The sequence below is a fragment of the Amblyomma maculatum genome, chromosome 9, assembly GCF_055883805.1.
Source record: "Amblyomma maculatum isolate TAMU_Amacu chromosome 9, ASM5588380v1, whole genome shotgun sequence".
Taxonomy (NCBI): domain Eukaryota; kingdom Metazoa; phylum Arthropoda; class Arachnida; order Ixodida; family Ixodidae; genus Amblyomma; species Amblyomma maculatum.
Window position 1 is genome coordinate 85,843,700 of NC_139352.1, and position 22,940 is coordinate 85,866,639.

General features: G+C 46.0%; 1 protein-coding gene and 1 long non-coding RNA gene across 2 annotated transcripts in view; one reads left to right on the forward strand and one right to left on the reverse strand.

Moving 5' to 3' along the window:
* LOC146179671 (uncharacterized) overlaps nt 1-22,940 on the forward strand; it is a 161,960-nt gene that overhangs the window by 102,800 nt on the left and 36,220 nt on the right. The window lies entirely within an intron of this gene.
* Nucleotides 4,333-9,147, reverse strand: LOC146179672 (uncharacterized). Its single transcript, XR_014700750.1, has 3 exons — nt 8,568-9,147; nt 7,793-7,841; nt 4,333-4,771 (listed from the first exon to the last, which is right to left on the reverse strand). It is a non-coding gene; the product is annotated as an uncharacterized LOC146179672 (long non-coding RNA).

Here is a 22,940-nt window from a genome sequence, read left to right on the forward strand (position 1 = left end):
GATACAACGATAGAATTTTGACCGCCTGGAAAATATTTACTAGCAAATTTCGTATAAATATTTGCGAAAAATAAAATTATTTGATTAGAATGACGCGAAAAGTGCCGCAAATAGACCGTTGTGGAGAAATCCGCAAGGAGGCGATGCGTACGGCCTTTGGAAGCGAGCGCCATCATCATCGCAATCGCTGAAGAGAGAAGGTGGGGAGAAGGGGAGCGCGTCCTTGGCCGTTGTACGTGGAAGATGGCGCCGACTAAGCGGAAGGCAATCTCTCTCGAGGTGAAGCACCAAATTCACCAAGATTTTCGGCAGGGCTTCAAGGTGGGAAGCCTCACTAAAAAGTATGGGCTTTCGCAGTCGACGGTTTCAACCATAATCAAGGCTGCAGATGTCCTCGAGAAAGCCAGCTCCAGCGGCCACGACGACCAGCGAAAGAGGGTTAGAGACCCTTTGTACAGTGATGTGGAAGAGTCTCTCTACCAGTGGTTTCTGAACGCTCGCAACCAGAATGTTCCCATCACAGGACCGATTCTTTGTGCAAAGGCGAAGAAATTCGCTTTTCTTCTGGGACGAGAAAACTTCGAGCCCGGCGGAGGATGGATCCAAAGATTCAAAGATCGCCACGGCATTGTTTATAGAAACGTGGTCGGGGAGGCTGCCTCGCTGGACGTGTCGGCGAAAGACGAGTGGCTGGCGACGAAACTGCCCGAGCTGTTGGAGCGCTATGAACAGAAGGACATTTTCAATGGGGACGAGACAGCGCTTTTCTACGAAATGCTGCCTTCAAGGACGCACGCTCTCAAAGGAGATCCGTGCAGCGGTGGGAAGCACAGCAAGGTCCGAGTGACTGTGTTTTTGTGCGCCAGCATGGACGGTAGCGAGCGTCTGAAGCCTTTTGTGATTGGGAAATCGAAGAGGCCCCACTGCTTCAGGAACCAACACATTCCGGTCCGCTATCGGAATAACAAGAAAGCGTGGATGACTCGCGACCTGTTTCAGGAATGGCTGCTTGAATTTGACGGCCTAATGGAGCAAAAGAAGAGGAAAGTGGTTCTAGTCCTCGACAATTGCACAGCACACAGCGTCAGCGTGAAGCTGACGTCTGTCGAGTTGCTGTTCCTGCCCCCGAACACCACGGCAGGTCTGCAGCCCATGGACGCAGGCGTAATTGCCAATTTCAAGGCTCTCTATAGACGTCGTATGCTCGAATGGCTGATCTTAAAAATAGACCGTTTGGGATCGCCAGAGGATGCTTCCGGGCCTGCTCACCTGAAGGTGAGCTTGATCGAAGCGGTGCGGTTTGTGTATGGTGCGTGGTACGAAGTGAAGCAGTCCACAATCCAGAACTGCTTTAGAAAAGCAGGCTTCGTGCGCCACGACTGTGCGGTCTCAGAAGGGACAGATACAGATGACTTGCTCCCCGAAACTGCCGATGTGTGTGCACTATGGGATCATGTTGCATCTTCCGATAATGCCGGCGGAGCGCTCTTGGAAGACTTTTTAAACGCTGACTGCGCTGCTGCTTCGTGTGAGGAATTTACCGATGAGGCCATTGCCGAGGAGCAGCGACAAAAAGCGGCATCGAGCGATGGTGAAAATAGTGACGACGATGACGGCACCATGGACAACGATGGCAGTGACACCACCACGCCAGCTCCATTGTCGTCACGAAGTGCCGTACAGTCCATCCAGTCGCTGATAGGCTTCATCCATGCTACAGGACTGCCGCACATGTACGCGCAACAACTGGAGACTATGCAGACTGAAATTATCAAGCGTCAGCTGCCGCTCAAGCAAGCGCGGATTTCAGACTTCTTTAAGCGAGATTAAGTTATTTATTCCCTTTATATATAGTACAGCAATAAAGTGTTGAGTGTTCTTTAGTGACTAGCTTTGTTTTATCCGATTGAATCGTCGCTGGCAAGTAGGTAAGTCTGCATGCACGGGCAAATGTATGTGCGCTCTCTTGTTTTGTTTTGTTTTTTTTTTTTTTTACTTTTTTTTTTTGCCGGTCCAGATATAACGATAATCGGTTATAACGATCGGATTTTCCCGTTTTCTCAATATCGTTATAAGTGGATTGCACTGTATCTCCCTTGTCAGCTCGTTACGATGTCGATACACGATGATTGTCTTTTAAAACAGGGCATGGCAAGATAGTTCCGCATCACATCTTCTGCAGTGCGCAGCGAGATGGCCGTCTGTAGCAATGCTGTCAACTTTTTTATAGTGCTCCAGAAGACGTACGCTTAACATCAGCAAGTCTTGCCGACGTAGTGCTTTCCAGATGAAAGTGGAATTTTATAAAGAACCCCCCTCCTGCAGGGCACGTAAAGGTCTCTGTGTTTAATCGGCCACTTAGGCTTCAGCGTTCGCATAGGACAGGTTTTTCTGCACAAACTCGAAAGCTTTTTTGGTGCAGTAGACAGGACGTTTACGCCAGAACATTGCCCCACCCTCCTTAAGTTATGAGAAACCTTATGCAGGTAGGGAATGACAACTACTCTTTATTCCTTCTTTCCTCCTCCTTTTTCTTCTCATCCGCTCGCTGTTCGTCACTCATGCGTGGCGAAAATTTCTTTCTGCGATGCAGTCTTTCAGCAACGGAAACAATGGCGTGTTTAGGGTAGCTTGCCGCCTGCAAACGCGCCACCAGCATACTGACACTTTCATCCATGGCATGATCACATGACTTGCAGAGAGCTTTCTTTTTTGTCTAACGCTCTCTGCAAGTCATGTGATCAAGCCATGGGTGAAAGTGTCAGTATGCAGGCGACGAGCTACCCTAAACATGTTATGGTTTCCGTGGCTGAAAGCCTGCTTCGCAGAAAGAAATTTGCGGCACGCATGAGTGACGAACAGCGAGCGGATGAGAAGAAAAGGAGGAAAGAAGGAATAAAGAAAAAGTAGTTGTCATTCCCTACCTGCATAAGGTTTCTCATGAATGTGGGGCAATGTTCTGGCGTAAATGTCCTGTTTACTGCACCAAAAATGCTTTTGAGTTTGTGCAGAAAAACCTGTCTTATGCAAACGCTGCAGGCTGGGTGTCCGATTAAACACAGATACCCTTACGTGTCCTGCAGGAGGGGGGTTGTTTATAAAATTCCACTTTCATGTGGAAGACACTACGTTGGTAAGACTGGCTGATGTTTAAACGTGCGTCTTCTGGGGCCCAATAAAAAGTTGGCAGCATTGCTACAGACTGCCATCTCGCTGCGCACTGCAGAAGATGTGATGCGGAACCACCTTGTCATCCTGTTCGAAAAGACGATCATCATGTATCGAGATCGTAACGAGCCGACAAGGGAGATAACAGAAGCACTGGAGATAGCTCGTACAGGGGATAAATATGTCAGCAAGGCGTCTGTTGCACTGCCATAAGAAGAGCTTGAATTCTTGGCTTAGCATGTGGCTGTATGATAGTAATGGTTTGTTTTCTCATTCATTGCCGATCCCGAAGTGTATATATATGTGATCATCTCTGCAATAAACCCTCAGTTGAAAGCTAGTGCTTGTTTTGTCTTGTCGTCGTCTCCGTTTCTGTTCCCGCGCTATGCTCTTTGATTTACAATGTCTAACCAACACGCTCAGTCTTATTCACTTCTAGGACACTGTCTTTTAAAAGCTTGATACCTTGCGACACCTTGGTGTATATTATATTGACTGGTGTGGACTGAACAGTGTTGATTAGAAAACAGTTTTGCCTATAACTCGAGTGGGATAAATAAAAGGCCTTTTATAAGAATTGTATGCCTTCTTCCAGATTGTTTTCATGTATGTAATGGTCAGTGTAGAGGAAAAAAGTGCAGGCATATAGTCGACTATACATTTGTCATTTGCTAATCCTACACAGGTGACCACAAGCATCAATCAACTGTTATTGCTGATTTTTTTGCTCGATTGCAGTGTCAACAAATAGCTAACATTATATCTGTGCCCAGATATTGCCGAGTTGGGTGCCCTCCTAAAATTTAGGATGTGAAGCTTACTTCCAGAAATCTAACATACCATCAAAATCTGGCTAGCATTAGTGTAGACCTGAAAAGCTGTTGTGGAGACCGGCTGAACAAAGCTAAATGTCACAAGGAAAAGCACAACACTGCTAGAAGAAAAATAAATGTTGTGGAAACCAAAATGTTAAATGCGCAGTCGGATCTATAATGATACAAACCACAACTCAGTGATAAAACCATTTGTTACATTTCACCTAATGACTCTTAGGAGATACCTTGCACATACTTCAGCACATCACTGAAGCATTCATGTATGGAGCCAAGTAACTATCACATCTTCCCTACAAAACTCATGGGAAAATTTCAAATACAAGAGGCATGGTCTGCAGTATTTTCCAGGTACCTGTACATTTCAAACTCACGCAGTTAATAGTTCGTGAGATAAACATGCTGTGACATTTACAACCAACACAAAAACATAATTTTCAGATACATTACATATGAAATGAGGTTTTGTTTTTGCTAACCACCACAATATAAATAGATTTGCTTCAGAATGATTTTTTTTTTCACTATTATTTTTGCATTATTAAAAGAAATAATGCAGACAGACCAAGGCAGCTGTCCATTCATACTAGCATCATTAGCAGTGTTTAGGGTATGACCTTAATCGTGCATCCCTGAACGTGTGATGGCTTGCAGAAGGGCACTGCAGTGTGCTTGCTGGTAGATGATTTAGTGTGTCCCTCATTTGTGCTGTGGTGTGCAGGTGAGCAGCAGGTAGGTTCCAGGCATTGGCCAGTCAAGTGCTCAGGTAACTGCATATATAAAGAGGGGAAAAAATCAACAAGTGAGACCAAGCACACAATTCCTTTCCCAGTAATGAAAACAGACAGTTATAAATTCAGTAGCTACGATCAATCAAGAGGATTCTGGGCAAGCAACTTTAACAAGACTGCTCACATCATGATAAAAAAATGCTAGACTTCAGCCTCAATACAATGTACTGTGTTTGCCAAAAGTAACCAGCCAGCATGGTTTACTTCTCGCTCGTATAGGAGACTTTACAGTTTCCCTAAAGATGAAAAGGTCATGAAAGGCAGTTAAGGCTTTTCCTTGCCTTCAAAGGTTTAGAATGGGAGGTGGCATAAGCACTTCACAATATGATGATAGGCAAACTTCGAAGCCTGGTTCCTAGAAAACATTTCTAACATCCCACAAGTCTCAAATGAGGCTATTTTTAATATTTTTTTTATTCCATGAATATGAGGCACACCTACCTTAAGATTAGAAAATGGATAAGACAATTGGTGTTCTAAATGTGTATGAATGTTTCTGTTATGCATAAAATTAAAGCACATGAAACATTTTCCCAATTATGGCAAGTTTGAACAGAGAAGGTTGCTTCAAAACTCAAAAGAAAAATTACCCCATCGCCCCGTAAATTCCTCCATAAATTGCATTAAGTTTCAGGAACTAGTCTCCTGGAGGAGATGAATAAAGAGTCTTAGTGAACGCATTGCATTATTCTGCTTCGAACAATGCTATCAAAAATGAAACATACGGCTTATCAAGCATCGTCACAACTCTTTGAATAAAGGTGCAAAATTAGCAAACAATGCCCATTTCTAAAATTTTAGGTTTATGTTAAGGCTGAGACCTGCACTGTGAAGAGGCAGGATATGTGATTACATTATTATAAACAATTGCTGGTTTGTTACATAAGCAGAATGTAGCGGTATAGCCATTTGTGGGTGGGCGTGAAGTGACGCCCATAGGAATGCACGTAAACTATTGGTTTGAAATTTCCAAGTCTCAGACTGCAACTGTGGCACATATATGGCAATTTTCTTCATTTATCATAACTAGGTGCATTCTAGAGCAAAAAAAAAGGTTGTGTAAGATGTAATTTCAAAGCCAGTATTTTTAAATAACTCCAACAGGAACTTGTCCCATTTATTTCACACATCTACATTTTGTTCAAATTTCTTAAACAAGGCAACCTTATTTCCTTATCTTGTAGTACTTCTAATGGGCAAAACTGAACAGGAAATTAAGAAATAGTGTGGAAATGCCTGCTCTACGAAGAAATAAATAAATTTAACTAATGGGAGCAAAAAGATCCCCAACATGTATTTCATGAGAAATGCCTGTTACAAAAGGAAAGTAAATCAAGTATGCCCACAGGGGAAAGACAAAGCAACAATCTGGGTATGCGAAAGTCATCACTGATGCACTGTGAAAAAATAAAAAAAAAATATATACATATATACATATATATATATATATATATATATATATATATATATATATACTGAAAACTGTCCTTTACAACTGGATATCTAAGGGTGGTGCCACGAGCGGCTATCCACACCCATGGATAGTGGCACCGCCACAGCCTGCGTTTGTCACAGATCAGCCTTGGCTTACAATAGCATAATCATGTATGCTTTCTCTTTATGTTAAAAGTAGCAGGGTTAGCGTATTGGTAATATTCTGAAGAGCAGGGAGTCTTGTATGTTGATTTTGTGCCTTCACTTTACGCCCTTCTCCCAATGCTCGGAAAAAAGAAAAAAAAAAGTTTCAGCTTTGATAACCTTACTGGAAGCAATACAATGCAGCATGTTTTCTCACATTCTTTCTCATGTTTTAGAAACTTGATCGTTAATTTTAAAAGTTAGGACTGAGGTTCTTTCCTTTAATTCCTGAATAACACTACTATGTTGAAATTCACCGAATTTAGGACAGTGTTTAATGTGCTGCATTCTGTATATGCAAAAAAAAAAGATATTCGCAAACATTTCGCTATCAAGTGGTTATGCATTCTGCACAGGTGCGCCTTACAGTCACAGTGAAAAAAAATAAATTAAAATGGCCTTGTCTCACACTTGTGGACATCTGAATTTTTTTTTCTAAGTGGTGACTTTCTCACAGTATCAGAAATATGCCTGACATTCTACACTCTCTCCCTTTTGCTCCAGGCACATAAAATATATTGATTGATCAGTGCCTGCATACCTCAATCCAAACTGATATTAAAGTTGCAAAAAAAGTGCATGCACCGAAAAGCTGCTTATCCCAAGATGTCAGTCACACTTCTCCTTCTGAAATACTAGCAATAGCACAAAACTAATTTCACTGCTGGTGTATTCAGTTATGTGTGTACAATATTAAGGAAACCAAAAAACTGCGCAAATAAAGGCCTCTAAGATCAAACTAGCTGCAAGCGCAGCGAACATGAAAGACATTAAGGAAGCGAAATGACTTTTTCATTTCTGGTTTGAAATTGTTTACTACTGCAGCATTTTAATGCTTCCATCAAAAGCCACGACACAAAGTATCAACGAATGCAACTGCCCATTACTGCTAACTGCCCACCTGTGATGTGAACAACACTAAGATAGGCACAATTCATAAAAAATACAAAAATCTTATTTAGTAATGAAAGCAATCACTCTTGTAATGCACATTTGACTACGTGTGATCGCTCAAATAATTCTTTCGAATCACCATCTACTGCTAAACACCTAACGGCTGAATAGTACACGAGTTTGTACCTTGGCGTCAGCCGACCATGTTTTACAGAGAGGAATATTTTTTTGTACTTTCACACAAGCACCAAGACTAAAGCAGCGACCAATGTGAAACATGCGCAACACCGCAATAACCTGCTTTTTGCGCGCTGTTTCTACTCATCGCATTAATGCACCCACCTGTTAGAAAAAAAGGCGAGTTTAAAACAGACTAAGAAAATACTCATCTAAATGTTGAGAACCACAATGGTTATACTAAGAGATGAATAAATGGCAAAATAAAAGCTTATTCGTTCACTCACTTACCTCGAAAAGGATCACACAGGTCACAGCTCGTTTGGGGTACTGATCACATCTGTTAGAAAAACAAAGGGGAGGGATATGGAAAAGGAAACACTCAACGCACATTACAAGTTACAAAGAAAAAACGAATAAAGAATAAGACAATAACAAAGATAACTTGATTAAAGTTTCATACTTTCTCTCGCACTTTCGCACATTTTCTTCGTAGAGCGTCAGCTCCAGTTGACGCCGCACTGCGCACTACTTCGCCTTTCTTCCAGCGCCCGCTCCCATTGACCACGCACTGCTGCTCTGAGTACCGTGATCGCGCACTCTCACATCGAAACATGGACGCTTTATTCGCTGCGCACTAGGCCCATTCAAAAAGAAAAAAAAAAAAAAAACACCCGAAATAAGGCAAACACGGACGGCCCGGCGCCGCCACGTCGAAGGCACGCTGCAGGTGGGGGGTTGTCGGTTTACATGTTCCCAGGCGCACTCACGGGACGGGACGCTCACGTGTGGTTCAAGGTTCACACCGCCGCAGCCAAGGCGGGAATTCCCGGCGCAATAATTCACCGCGCTAACACATCCAATACACACCCGCCAAGATTATATCACGAGATATACGCCATAACATAACTTTTTCGCGGTAGGGTCGAACTTGCACATGAAAAGCGACAGCTTCCGAAGAGTTGTATTACGAAGAGACTTTGAGACCACACGCAACAATATTAAGAGCGCGTACCTCATTCAATAGCAACATTAAACAGACAATAATTTCAAGCAGCGTACTCACATTTTCAAGCAATCACGCCAGTCCATTTCCTTCTTCCGTGTTGAAGCCGGCGTTGCCACGGTACGGTGCAAGCGGTGTATGACAGTGAATCTATTCACCACTACACCACGTAATTCAGAACACCTATCGAAGTGCACATGTCACACATCAATTCTGCAGCCCATTCAAAGAACCACAGCACAAAAAAGCAGCACAACGCAAGGAAATAGCGTCCACAATCGCACCGCACGACAACAAAGGCAGCATGATGACATCGCACCTCTCCGCCACTGATGACTTCGGATTGGTTCGGATTGACCTATCAATGGCTTTTATGGCTTTTTTAACTGTCGCCTCCCTATACGAAGTTTCGGTTTCGGAAGCCAGTTTAGGCGATCTTTCTTTCTTTCTTTCTTTCTTTCTTTCTTTCTTTCTTTCTTTCTTTCTTTCTTTCTTTCTTTCTTTCTTTCTTTCTTTCTTTCTTTCTTTCTTTCTTTCTTTCTTTTTATGAAAAGGCAGCGCACAGTTTGAGCCCAGGGCTCATTTATGTAACCCCCTCCCCTCTATAACGCCTTGGCGATTGAAGGTATGGCAAATAAATAAACAAAAACAAAATTAAGTAGCAATGTAATCAGGAGTATTGAATACTTCAATATTCCTATCGTATATAGTATCAGATATCTTCTGATCATGGTAGAAAACAGGTAAGGTACATTTACTACCCCTGCTTCCAGAGAGGTAGTAAAAAGGTCTTTCAGTCAAAAAACGTAGTAACAGCAGGAGTTACTACCATGTTACTACCTAAGAAGGTCGTACAAATGTAGTAACGGTTAAAAAAGGTAGTAACGGCAGCCGTTACTACCTTTTTACTAACTTTTTTTCTAAGAGTGAAGGAAGGTTCGCGCAATGGGGCTAGTAATGTTTTCGCTTGAATATAACGGTACAGGGACAGCAGGAAGTGCGACACCATTGACCATGCAAGCAATTGAAGGCTGGAGCGCATCCACAGCCTCCGTGCTGTCGAATGTCATCGGCGCAAAGCAGTGCCAACATGAAGCTTCGTAATGTGGACGCACAGGATCACTTGACAAGGGAGGGTCATCTCAGAACAGAACTAATACAAAGTTGGAGGTCATCCGTAAACGCAAACATGAAGCCAACCCACTCCCTCTCGTGGTCCTGTACGCTGAGCTCGGCTGGAGAACTGCAAGAAAACATATACGGGTTCGCAGACATCATCGTGAATGAAGTCTCGCCAAACTATGAATCAGGTTAGAGCGTAATTTTGGCCAAATAAAGATTATTAAAAAAGCACGGCCCACGCGAAATGACACCAGTTCACGCCAAGCAGCCTGATGGACGGTGTCTGTCAACCATTCCTGGAGCAGACCACAGTTATTCGGTACGCTACGGCTCCATTCTCTTAACAACAGCTCTTTTCTGGGTGGCGTTGACAAAGCGAGCCCTAAAGGCGCACATGAAGAGTACTCGTAATTTGGGGGACAAACATTTGCACGCTTTCGCTGTAATCATAAGAGCACGCTAATTGCGCTGACCTGACGTAGCGGGCCTCGTGCAGGGCGCTTTAACGCCGGCCGCCGAGGGCATATTGCCAACTTTCCCAGGCATCTTGTACGACACGCGTTTTGCCGACTCCGGGAGGAGCGGTCGGTGCGGCGGACAGTGACGGATCGTGAGGATATCTGATATCTCGTCGCTCTAATTAAACCCTCTATACGCGCCGCTTGCATTATTATTTTTTTTTTTTTTCACATTTGCCTTTCGTTCTTCTCACCCACTGATTGCTATATGTCGAGATAGCGAGGTCGACGTAACATAGCCGAGTTCACCGACTCTGAAGAAACCGCGGCGGGCATAAATGGGAAGTAACAGCTTCGCGTACCATGTGGCCTCTATAGCAGGGGTCTCACACACGCGGCGTGTGGCCCGCATGCGGCACGCGTGAGCCTGTGGGATGCGGGCCGCCGCCCCAAAAACTGCAGCATTTGTTCCGAAAGAATGTGCCAACATCACGAGTCCGCCTTTGCCACTATTCTCCCTTTCCATTGGAAATCAATTAAAAGACCTAATTCACGCGACGGTACGCGTTCTTCGTGGAAATAAAAAAGAGTCATTGACACCTCGATTGCCTTGAACTTTGAACGGACGTCAGCTTCCTTCAGTGGCGAAGCGCTGGACAACGCGCCCTCTTGCATGGCCAAGTTTATATTTTTTTCTTTTGAAAATAACTGGCTGTGCTATTAACCGTTCTACCTTTTCGGTTACTATGTCCGATCCATCCGGAAGTGGCGGCCGTCTGGCGTTTATGTAGAAGGGAGCACGCACCCTTCCTCTTTTCTAAGAAGAATGGGAGAGCGTGGATAAAAATGAGGCGTGTTGATTTATTTTTGTTTATTTTATGATATTTATTATTTTTATTTCCGTATTTTTTACATTTATTTATTGTTTATGTTGTTATTTCCCAGCTCCTAGCCCGCGAGCGATGAAATTTTCCGTATGCGGCCCGCACAGCAATATGAACTTGACACCTTTGCTCTTCAGAGTAGCGCACCTTTCTCGGCAACGCCTCTTTGACGTAATCGAGCTCTAAAGCGAGTTACCATTGGAAACGGACTATTTCACGAGAAAAAAAAAGATGGGAAAAACAGAGTCAGAAAAGCGCTTCATAAGCAAGTCGCTACTCCTATATGCTTTGAAGATGGGATACGCAGCGTACACATGACAACAAAGGCATAGGGGCAAAAGCCGGCCATGCGCGCGCATGGTCTTCTTTCCACCCTTCCACTGTTTCGCACAGAGGTTTGCCACTCTGCCTATAGAGTTAAATTCAGTTTCCTTGGCCCGCTGTTCCAGTCAAAACAAGGCCCGAAACCATCACTGTTCAGCTAGAATGTGTGTCACGTGCCAGCCAGTCATGCTGAATATTAACCCCCCTCCCCCCTTCCGCTTTTGTGGTTTTCGCTACACGATATAGACGCCCTCGACAATAGTGACCGACCTGCTTGTTTATACCATTACAAATTATCAGTGAAAGGAAATCAACTTACTCTTATTAACTGAACGACCCAAACAAGACGTTCACCGCGAGACAGTTTTCCCGGTAATGGCATCGTCCGTCCTTTTGCGCCTTTTTTGTTCTACTAGCTCGAAATATACTGAAATGGGGACCGACCTGCTCGCTGACACCATTACCGGTCATCATTGAAAGGAAATCAACTTGCTCTTATTAACCGAACGACCCAAACAACACGTCACCGCGAGACAGTTCTCCCAGTAATGGCATCGTCCGTCCTTTTGCGCCTTTTTTTTTTTTTTTTTTTTTTTTGTTCTACTAGCTTGAAATATACTGAAATGGGGAAGGGGAACGAACACATTATAACCAGCCGGAATACATGTTCCACGCAGTCGTGTTTCACACCAGCGAAAAAGGCAACGCAACAGGGTTGAAAACAAGGCCAGCTCGATCGTTTTGCGAACGCACGAAACGCACACAACGTTTAGAAAACAAAAGGAGTAAAAAAAAACAAAAAAAAAACAGCGTAAAGACCCTTCGCGTTAGGAACACAGGGTGCACGCACACGTTTACTAGACATCACGAAGTTAGCGTACGCAGCTCGCTCAGAAAACAATTTTCGCGCGCTAGGGGCAGACCAATGGAAATTAAAAAAAAAATAATAAAATAAATAAAAAAAATTCGACACCCGTTTCGAGGCTCGCCGAAATCCAAACGCAGGCAGCACTGGGTAAAACGGTCCGTTACGAAACCACGACTGCGCCGCGCACGCTTGCCATACTGCGTCGTAAAGATGGGCGTTGTTCAGGACCCAGCAGCATAGTAGGTAACTTAAAGCGCGGCACGGAACAAAGGGAAAACAGGAATAGCGCTCAGAGAGAGGGGCAGAATGAATGAGCAAGGGAGGGCAGAGGATTCTTTTTTTTTTTTTTTTTTGTTAAAGAGCGCAGTGGAACTAAAGTACCGCGCTGGTTGCTGCTGGACACAGAGAGCCAAATGCATGCCTTCCCCTCCCAGCGTCCTTGCACGCACCCAACGTGCCGTGCTCGTGCTGGTTCGCTCGCTGAGGCTTCAGCGTGACGCGCGGGAGACAGGAGGAAATGAAACGAAGAAGGAAAGGAAAAAAGAAAAAGAAAAGGAACTTGGCGATGTTGCAGGGCAAATGCGTGGAAGGGGAGAAGGTCTTTCATTGTTTTCGACGTACAGACACACGCGCGAGCTTATGATACGGGTCCAGGCACGCTTACTCGCTTTACCGCTGTCTTTCTTTTCTATTTCCATTGGTTCACTTCGTACTCTCCTTCATCGGACTGTTGCTGCTGTTGCGTCGATCCGTTTTATCTTGCTCTCTTGTTTGCTCACTGTGCTTGGCGAGTCCCCTCCTTCCCTTCTTCTAGCGTTCTTCGTGCGATTCTCTGTAGCGAAGCCGAGTCACGACTCCTTTTCCCCTGCCTTGCACTGGCAGAAGAAGGACTGTGGCCCCGTGGCACAAATCGGCGCTTTTCTTTTTGCGACGTTCGCTTTCTTCTGCGCATTTCTGTTGGCGCTCTCCTGGGGGCAGCCCGAGTAGAACCGCCCGCCACAGGTGATGACAGAGGTGCGGGGTGAAGGGAAAACGAACCGTCGAGAGAGGTTGGAAAAACAAAAGGCGTCACTCATCGGCCCGGAAAGAAAGGAGTGCCCGGCTGCGCGGATAGGCTACGGCTTTGGACGGTTGCAAGTAACGTGTCACGTTGCATTTACGTAAGCCGGTGATTCACAGAAAACGTGCGGCACCCTAAGGTGATAGCCAACACTGCAGTAATGTACGGGTATTTTGTCGAATGCTTCCAGCTGTCGTTTCTGTTGCTATGTTTATTTCGCCGTGCTAAAAACAAAAAGCATTTTGACGCTTTGTGACTAGCCCGTGCTAATACGATTTATTTATACGCCCTTTAAATGTATAATCAATTCCAATTACGTCGATGATAGCACGAATGTTGCGCATAACGCTATGGAAGAGTCTCGTACGCAGCCTAAAATAACCGCGTAGTGACCGTGGATGCATACAGGGGGGTCATCCTTCAAACATACAGTCGTAAGCAAAAGTGGTATACAACATTCAGCCAGCGACAGAGCCCGGGAAAACAACATTGAAATGTCATCTAGCGACAGCGTAACGGACTGCGACATCGGCACATATGCATGTGGATAAAATGGGGCACCGCTGATATTGTCTCGAAATTAACTGTTGCTAGATAAAGTCGGGGTGCAGTTTTCTAGAGCTCCGCCATTGGCTGAGTGTTGTATACCACTTTTGCTCACGACTGTACACCAAGTACAACCTTGATAAAAAAGTATCCAGTCGACAGGGTTTGCTTCTCTCTCTCTCTCTCTCTCTCTCTCTCTCTCTCTCTCTCTCTCTCTCTCTCTCTCTCTCTCTCTATCTTTTTCTTTTTTTTTTTTTTTTTTTTGCTGTGTAGTGTCCCTTTTGGGCAACCGTACAGCAAGTCTTTGCGGGGCGAGGACACAGCCCTTGTGCTCACATCTTCAAGACCTATGGTCGTTAGGGCGCCATAAGTGGTCCACCGGGCGGCCAAAAAGGCACACGCGGCTTGTACAATTTTGGGCAAGACTGTATATGACAGATGGCATAGATGTCCGAGCACGAATGCCCTTGTTATCCATCAGAACCAGTCTAGGAGAGGAAGCCCTACGCTACGAGGCAACTAGGTACTCAGGATTTTAAGTCTAAATTAGCGCCCTTTTTTCCTTATTCTGCGCGGGAAAAGGAAAGCTTCTATTCTGTGCTGCGTAACCTTATTCAATTCCTTAGTTAACCTTCTCCAACACGAATTAATCACCGTGGCGCCCTTAGAAGAGTAGTCTCTGTCGGTAGGCAATGTTTTTGCGGCGAGGCAAGTTTGCAGGACAGCTGCATGGTGCTCCCTGATCGACGCTGGCGCCCTCTATAGCCGGTGGGGTAAGCGAGCCAATTAACTTTAGCTCCCGTATAGAGTTAATACACTGAAGATCTCGTAAGAAAGTATCGGGTACCAGGAGGAAACTGACATTGCTCAGCTTGGCAACCAATCGGCCGTACGTAGAAAGAATGCCGGGAATGCAAAGTGATAGAGCAAGCCTGGACTGAAGAGGCCAGGCTTTCTCTAAATAACGGTCTCTTTCTCTCTCTCTCTCTGAAATCTACAAGTACAAAAATCAGGTTCACCAAAGCCACCACAGTGGCTTGTGTTACGACCAAGCATCCGCAATTGCGCGCTCTATTGTTCGCCTGTGGGCATGGATAAGTTTTGTGAATATGTGGTGATGGTCCAATGGCTCTAAGTGAGCCTGTTTCCAGGAATCCTGTTTTGTAAGCATGTTTTGCTTTGTGGACAACCTGCAAATGCCAAATTGACCCTGTCAAGAGAACGTCTGGAAAAACACAAAGAAACGTCCCCCTGCGGGAAATAGCAGGAAGTGCTTTCTTTCTTTTGTTCACCCTTCCAGTCGAGAAGTGCTATCCTCCAGTGATGAATGCCTCCTATCCAAAGGAGACGACAGAGTGACATGTCCGCTGACGTGCAGGACAAGAAAGGAGCATGACTCATACGGCCATTAAGTGATTTCCCGGGAATGCAGGAAAGATTTGCAATTGTCGAAAAGGGACCATGTTGGGAGCCCTATGCGGCGCCACGTGCACTCGGGTTTCTGAGAAGTAAAACCCCTTGTCGGAACCAGCCTGTGGTTTCTTTGCTGAAGAATAGAAATGTACCTCCTCTCCTCGCCGTTCCCAAGCTTTTCCCGCCAACAAGTGATCACGCCCAACGAATGAATGCCGGACCAGTCAGTGCTTCAGACCATCAGTGCAGTGATGTGTTCGATTGGATGCCGATACCTGAGGGGCGTGCCCTGGATTTGGTTGGTCAGCATCTTCAGAGAGGGGCTGGACATAGGGGGTTTTTAAGGACGCTGCAGAGCACGAAATGTCGCTCTGGGCCCTGGGTAAACGGCTCATCCAGTCGCTTCTCGCTATGAACTCTCAACGCTTGCCATTTTGCTGATGTACCCTTCTTTTTCGTGTAAATATCGTAAATAAGTTTTCTCAAAGTGCCAGTAAACCTGCTTGTACATATTTCACCAACTTCGAAGATTCAGTCCTTCTTCAACCCCGAGTCTCTGCACGCTACCAAGTGAAGGCCGGGTCGACGTAGCCCCAGCGTCACGACAACTGGTGGCAGCGGTGGGATAAAGCCCCAACACTGGTGTCCAGCGAAGGGATCTGAATCTACAAGCACAACGACTGGTGACCAGCGTTGGGATCTGAATCTACAAGCCACAACATCTGATGACTGGAGGTGGGATCTGAATCTACAAGCCACAACATCTGGTGATTGGAGGTGGATCTGAAGCTACAAGCCACAACATCTGGTGATCGGAGGTGGCATCTCAAGCAACAAGCAGGAGCAACAATCGGCCAACAAGAGAGCAGCTCGGAACATCGATCGCATGTGTGGGTGAGTGCTTGGCTTTTCTTCTGATGTGGACCAGGTTCTAGAACAGGGTTAGATTTTAGAACTGGTAAAAAGTGTTGAAACGCCTTTAGGTTTGGTAGTTTGCACTGTTGTTTTGGAAGTAGCCGACACTCGGAGCGATCATGGACCTACAAAAGCTGCAGAAACCGGAACTGTTGCAATTGTGTGAGGAATTGGGAATTGATACAAGTGGTTTGGCACGAAAACCCTTGATTATAAAGGCAATCACTGATCTGGGAACCGATGATGAGGAGCTCAGTGAAGCATGGAACCTCATCGGGCAAAAAAAGGAACAGCTCAGACAGCAGAAGGAGCGTGAACTTGAGAGGGAAAAAGAGGAAAGGGAGCACGAACGTGAGAAGCTTGAGAGAGAAGCAAAAAAGCGGGAGCTAGAAATTGAGCTCCGGAAATTAGAAGTAGAGTTGAGCAAGAGGTCGGGCAATTGTCCCCAGCTAGCGGTACCTCTTCTCAACAAGGAGGCAGATTTCAAGATGTCAAAGTACATGCAGCCATATGTGATATCAGGGGATATCGGTCTGTATCTGGGTAACTTTGAGCGAACTTGCGAAGAACTGTCCTTCCAGCGAGACACGTGGTCTCAGAGATTATTGACGGTTCTGCCCTGCGAGGCAGCGGAGGTTGTCGCGCGGCTAAACAAGGAGGACGCGGACAACTACGAGAAGGTCAAAGCTTGCCTGATTTTCGGAGACAGAGATGTGCAGGCCTTAACACGTTCAAAGGCGCGAGAACTAGCTACACTGCTCATACCAGAAAATTCCACAGCGGAGGAAACGGCAGTTAAGACAGTGGTCGATGCGGAAGATAGCGGGTCAGAAAACTTTGAGAGCGAGGCATCTCAGATAAGTCAACTTGAAAGTGAGCTTGATGAGACGCGGAATGAGGACGTTCTTGAGAGTAACCTCTTGCCGCCAGTCTCTAGTAATCTCACGAGACTTCTAAGTGGAACCCGAGAGGACTTAGCTATGGAGCAAGCCAATGATCCCAAGAATAAGCTCGAAGTACAGTGGGAAGGACCTGTTAAAGTCGTTGCAGAGCTTTCTGACACTAACTACGCAGTGAAAATCCCCGATAGGCGTAAAGCAGTGCGCATTTATCATTGCAATCTTATGAAGCCTTATGAGCAGAGGGAAACCATGGTAAATCTAACGTTAAACCTTCCTGAGGAGATTGGGGACAACTTGATTTGCCTCAGCGGAAAAGGAAGCAACGCTCAGGAGCTTCTCAAAAAGACGGAGCAGAGAGCAGAACTAAAGAAATCCCAGCTGTCCGATCTGGGCGAGATAATAACAGAGTTTGAGGCCAGCTTCGTGGACAGGCCAGGCAGAACTGATTTGACTGAGCACGATATTGAGCTGACTTCAGACGTGCCAGTGCGATCAAGGTGCTACCGATTTTCTCCAAGGCAAAGAGAAATTCTGGATAGGGAAGTAACTCGCATGCTGGAATTGGGAGTAATAAAACCCTCGGAAAGCGATTATGCTTCGCCTATGATCTTAGTAGAAGCTCCAGGTAAAGACCCTAGGCCTGTGGTAGACTACCGAAAGCTAAATTCTCTCACCAGGGATCAAGTGTATCCTATTCCGAATATTGAGGAGAGAGTAGAACAGGTCAGTAGAGCGGCATATGTGACTACGCTGGACCTTACTCGAGGATACTGGCAAGTACCGCTCACTGAGCGCGCCAGCAGATACGCGGCTTTCGTCACTCCGACGGGCAGCTACCAGCCAACAATGATGAGTTTCGGGCTCAAAAATGCTCCATTTTGTTTTTCCCGACTCATGGATACGGTTTTAAAGGGGTGTGAAACATTCGCGGTGCCTTATTTGGACGACATTGCGGTTTTTTCCGACTCATGGGCGGACCATATGGTACATCTAAGAGCTGTACTGAGCCTTTTGCGTCAAGCTGGACTAACCGTAAAGGCCGAGAAATGTTGCCTGGCAAGGGCGACCGTGGACTACTTGGGTCACAATGTAGGTCAAGGTTTCAGGAAACCCAGCGAGATTAAGATTTCTGCGGTAGCAGACTACCCGCGGCCGAGCACGAAGACGGAAATTCGAGCATTCCTGGGTCTGACTGGGTACTACAATCACTACATCCCTAACTATTCAGCTTTGGCTAGCCCTCTGACCGACGCTCTCCGCAAGACAGAACCGACAAATGTAGTCTGGGACGAACAAAAGGAAGCCTCCTTCGTAAACCTGAAGGCTGTGCTGATTAGCCGTCCGGTATTGCGAGCTCCAGACTATGACCGAGAATTCACGGTCCAGTGTGATGCCAGTGATCGAGGGTTAGGTGCTGTTCTCTGCCAGAGAGATGACGACGGTAATGAGCACCCCGTGCTCTACTTGAGCAGAAAACTGAGTTCTAGAGAGAGGGCTTATTGCGCGTCAGAGAAAGAGTGCGCTTGCATTGTATGGGCCATTCAAAAATTGCAGTGCTATCTTGGAGGGGCCAAATTCACCGTAGAGACGGACCATTGTCCCCTGGCTTGGCTGCAAACTGCGACATCGAAGAACAGTCGCCTTCTTAGGTGGAGCTTGATTTTACAGCAGTACAATTTTGAAATAAGATACAAAAAGGGGAAGTTAAATGGGAATGCGGACGCGCTTAGCCGCTCTTTCTAAGCGGTCCGAGATGTTCCTCACCATGTATCCAAATTGATAATCAGGTTTTTTTTTTTTTTTTTTTTTTTTTTTTCGTGCGCTTGAATATATGTGACTATGTAAAGCAGCACGTTTGGATTTCGAGGCATACGTGGGTCCTGAACGTCTTGAGAGTGGGCTTTTCTCGAACAACAATGGCAGTTTTCTTTTAACCTGGTCTCTTCAGACGGGAGCCGAGTGCTTGTTTGGACATGTGGTTGAGTTTCAGACAGCTCGAGCAATTTGGCCTACAACAATCAAGACAACGCGACAAGCAACAGCGAGCTTCAAGCGTTCACGTGCAGGCCATTAAGTCGTCTCTTCATGCAGCAGCTGGGACTGCTGCCCTCCGAGACTCTTCTGGCGGGGGAGGAGGCTGTTACGACCAAGCATCCGCAATTGCGCGCTCTATTGTTCGCCTGTGGGCATGGATAAGTTTTGTGAATATGTGGTGATGGTCCAATGGCTCTAAGTGAGCCTGTTTCCAGGAATCCTGTTTTGTAAGCATGTTTTGCTTTGTGGACAACCTGCAAATGCCAAATTGACCCTGACAAGAGAACGTCTGGAAAAACACAAAGAAACGTCCCCCTGCGGGAAATAGCAGGAAGTGCTTTCTTTCTTTTGTTCACCCTTCCAGTCGAGAAGTGCTATCCTCCAGTGATGAATGCCTCCTATCCAAAGGAGACGACAGAGTGACATGTCCGCTGACGTGCAGGACAAGACAGGAGCATGACTCATACGGCCATTAAGTGATTTCCCGGGAATGCAGGAAAGATTTGCAATTGTCGAAAAGGGACCATGTTGGGAGCCCTATGCGGCGCCACGTGCACTCGGGTTTCTGAGAAGTAAAACCCCTTGTCGGAACCAGCCTGTGGTTTCTTTGCTGAAGAATAGAAATGTACCTCCTCTCCTCGCCGTTCCCAAGCTTTTCCCGCCAACAAGTGATCACGCCCAACGAATGAATGCCGGACCAGTCAGTGCTTCAGACCATCAGTGCAGTGATGTGTTCGATTGGATGCCGATACCTGAGGGGCGTGCCCTGGATTTGGTTGGTCAGCATCTTCAGAGAGGGGCTGGACATAGGGGGTTTTTAAGGACGCTGCAGAGCACGAAATGTCGCTCTGGGCCCTGGGTAAACGGCTCATCCAGTCGCTTCTCGCTATGAACTCTCAACGCTTGCCATTTTGCTGATGTACCCTTCTTTTTCGTGTAAATATCGTAAATAAGTTTTCTCAAAGTGCCAGTAAACCTGCTTGTACATATTTCACCAACTTCGAAGATTCAGTCCTTCTTCAACCCCGAGTCTCTGCACGCTACCAAGTGAAGGCCGGGTCGACGTAGCCCCAGCGTCACGACACTTGTCAAACGAAACCCGACAGTTAACACCAAGACTCGGCCACAAAAACGCTGTTCTGGAAAAATAAAGAAAGGACTAACCCTGAAATCGGGCTAAGAGCGAAAAAAAAAAAAATGCCATGCGCAGAATTAGTAGAAACCAAAGAAAAAAAAACTTTATCAGTAACATCACATACAAAATATGCAGCCCCCAATTCAATAATTCATGTAGGTTTCCGCGAATGTAGCCTGATAGAGTTAGGAACAGATTTCCGAGGGAAGAGCCATAAATATGTCGGGAACGTAATAAACACGACTATTCGCACCAAATCTGGTACGCGTACGAGGAATCGAAATCGAAGTGTTATGATATTATTACATAATTAGGCAGCAAAATATATGAGACAGGCGGAGACGCAAGAATTAACGAAGGCCAACAATATAGAGGCACTACGATAAGAGCAAATGTTTAAAATTACGGCAGCTTCCAATGAAACGGTTATATCTGAAACTTCGAAAGAAGCTTCATGGGGGTTAAAAAGACCATCAAAAAAGAACCCTGCAGCATTTTCATTGGAGTCGAAACGAAGAGACGTCCGTGTGCTGTGTGATGTCGGTGCACGTGAAAGATCCCAGGTGGTCGAAATTACTTCGGAGCCCTCCACTAGGGCTCCTCTTTCCACTTTCACTCCCACCTCCCTCCCGTCCCTTATGGTGCGGTTCAGGTGTTCACAACGACAAGGGTTACAGATACCGCGCCTTTCCCTTCCTGTGAACTAATTATTAGTATTAGTAGTAACATTATTATTGATATGGCAGCAAGCATGTTCAGTAATAGCAGTAGCACCAAGAGCAAAGGGACTACTACTACCATCCTGTGTACTCGATCCGTCTACCGTTGCTACTAGCTAAACTTCCCGTTCTACTATTTTAATTACAACTAGCTACTCTAGCAGTCGTAGTACTGGATACATGTTTGCGATTTCAGCAGACTGTGTGGGAGACCTTAAGTAGCCCACTTTATTTATTTATTTATTTATTTATTTATTTATTTATTTGTTTATTTATTTATTTATTTATTTATTTATTTATTTATTTATTTATTTATTTATTTATTTATTTATTTATTTATTTGTGATACCTCGAATGCCACTGGTGAAGAGTATTACATGAGGGATGGTCATATTGGTCGTGATGCTCAAGTGAAGAGCGATTGAATGGCAGTCCTGAGGTGTGTAGAAAGAAGGAACAAAGATGGGCAGTAGTATGTGCTGCGGGTGGATGGAGGGCTTTTGGGTGACTGGCGCAGCTTCACTGTCGATGAGCCGGTGAGACCGCTGAAACATTTAGCGTGTGACAGAATTTGTGAAAAAAAGACAGCCTTAATATGCAACATTCCTTTTCAAGGCATGTTGCATCCCCCCCCCCCCTTTTTCTGTTCTCCTCCCTCTCCCCCCGTTTTTGTCTCAGTGACAACTACCTGGATTCGACAAGATCGCAGCGTCGGTTAACGCGAAACAGAGGCCACTGAGCAGCGGGCCCCGTTAATAAGCATCGTCTGCTCTCTCTCTAGTTGATTCCGTTCGCTCATACAGGACATAGATGTACGGCATTATCAAATACTCTTCAAGGCTACAGGGCAGAAGATCAAAATTGCGGCATCTTGCGCCGAAACAGGCGCTCGTGTGTTTTTCTCGGCCCCTGCGCGGTCAAAACAAACGGCCCTGGATCACAATTCTTCCCACCGAACGATGCTTATATGGTATACCTCGCGAAACGAGTTCTTCGATGTGTCGCGTCCGTATCGGTACAACCCACGCCTCTTCGTACGCGTATCTTCTCAGAGCCAGTCGCGCCTTCTTCTCAAGGCTGTCGCGATGCGGAGGCCGATCCGTGAGACGTGTCGCACAGCTCAGTGAATATGTACAGAGAGAGAGAGAGAGAAAGGCGCCTGAGTGATGCATGCCTGTCAGGCCTGAAGCAGCCTCTACGTGCTGCAATCTAGCAAATGCATGCATGCAACGACGCGATGAGAAATCAGTCCCTGCTTGTGTAGCCGCCGCCGGCTGCGAGATTTTAAATTATAATACGGGGGGGGGGGGGGGGGGGGGGGGAGCTCCGTGGCCACGCCGTGCTTCTTGGAAACCGCGCTCGGATGGAACGAAAAGAGGGAGGGAAAAGCGGTGAAGGAAAAAAAAAAGAAGAAAACAATGTTGAAAGTTCCAGAGCATAGCAGATCGAATAACAGCGCACACTTGTAAGTTGTGTCGCTTGTCGAAGATCCGATGTAAGCTGGAAAGGAAAAGTGCCTCATTTAAAAGTGCACACGTCTGGACCGATGCCACAGTCATGCATTACGCTCCGAAGAGCACAACTCCAGAGCAAGCGGCGAAGATTCACGGTGTAGTTTTCGCTTCGAAGATTCGCTTCGGAGAATCTGGGGAAAAGACGCGCGGGAATAGTTTCCCAAGTCGCACGCGACACCGCGGTTTGTCCGCTGAAGGCGTGAGCGCGCTATAAATTGCACTCTAGGCTAACGAAAAGCAAAAAGGAACAGAGGAACGAGCCAGTAGAGAATCCACTGGAGATGCAGCAACATGGAGATGCTTGCTTTCGTTATCTCGCGCTTTTATCTATGCGGCGGCGTTGTCTTGTGCGGAAATGAGCCCAATCCATCAGGGCGCAGTCCTCTGCCTAACAAACGACGTGCCCGAAACAGGTGTTAAATGTACGTGACGGGACGCCGTTTTCAGACAGCAGCGGTCTCTGTAGGGGGTGATCGTTTACGGCAACCATATATCTCTGATCATTATCCGTAATCATGCTGCGCGGGTCCACTAGCGAT